General features: G+C 46.5%; 1 protein-coding gene across 4 annotated transcripts in view; it reads right to left on the reverse strand.

The window, feature by feature from the left end:
• SLC12A1 (solute carrier family 12 member 1) overlaps positions 1–1,116 on the reverse strand; it is an 80,845-nt gene that overhangs the window by 76,205 nt on the left and 3,524 nt on the right. The window lies entirely within an intron of this gene.

Here is a 1,116-nt window from a genome sequence, read left to right on the forward strand (position 1 = left end):
ATTATAATCTGATTCAGTCTGAGGCTTTTCATTCTAAACCATTGGTGACACATAGGGGGTGCATGTGGGTGCACATGCACCCCCTGAGCATGGCGGTGCACCCCCTGTGAAAAGGTACCACTGACACTGCTGGAGGTGCCTGTGGGCAGTCACTGCTTGCCTCCCCACTCCCACCGCTGACACTGTGTGGCATCTGCAGGTGGTCTGTGATTGCTGCTGGCTGCTGCCAACGCTGCTGGCAATGTCTGTACGTGGTCATTGACCATTGGTCAGCACTTGCCACCCCCCCCCCCAACTGCCGACAGTGCTGTGGCCACCTGCGGGAGCTCCCTGCTTGCCGCTAACGGTGCCATCACCTCCTGTGGGAGCTCGCTTTGCCCCCCCAGCTCCCAGGGGCATGCGGCATTCATGTTCTAAACTATTCAAATAAATTACACGGTAGTTTTGAATGTACGCTGACCAGCAAATCAGGCATAGACATGTATTTTCAAAGGTGAATTGTTTCAGCAAAAGTTTGTGAGAGAAGATAATAGATTATGGTGACAAGGGGTCTGTTTTGTGTAAATTGTGGAATAAATTGTGCATTTATGCAAGGTGTCAGTGCAGATTAAATGAAGTGAGTGTCAGGTGACTGCTAGAGGGGAAGTTGCATTCATTAGACACTTCAGTCTTGAATGTTAATGGTAAACTCTCTCCTACATGCTCTCATTCAAAATTAGATCTTTAATTCACATGGGGGGGGAGGTGGGAGGGTGGCAAAGGAAGGGGGAATAAAGTTCCCAACCACTGAAAGCCATTCAAAACTAGTTTAGGCCTCTGATTTGTAAAGGGCAGCTATATCCTGTTTTCTTGTTCTAGTTACCTGCAAGTTTGTCTTATAACGATTTCTATTTTGTGCCATCACCATGGTATTTGAGCAAATTCTAAACTGCTATTCTGGAAGGAACATTGAAACAGCATGCCATGGGGTACCACTCAACATTAGCATTGCTAGGTGTGCAAACACCTACACATGATTAACATTAGAAACAGTCTGACCGGTTGTGGTCTTCCTGAGTTCTTCGTAAGAGACGAATTGCTGTATTATTTTTTGTAGTCAAATAACAAGGACTCATG

This window comes from Gavialis gangeticus, unplaced genomic scaffold, assembly GCF_001723915.1.
Source record: "Gavialis gangeticus isolate Ggan-Ray unplaced genomic scaffold, GavGan_comp1, whole genome shotgun sequence".
NCBI classification, from domain to species: domain Eukaryota; kingdom Metazoa; phylum Chordata; order Crocodylia; family Gavialidae; genus Gavialis; species Gavialis gangeticus.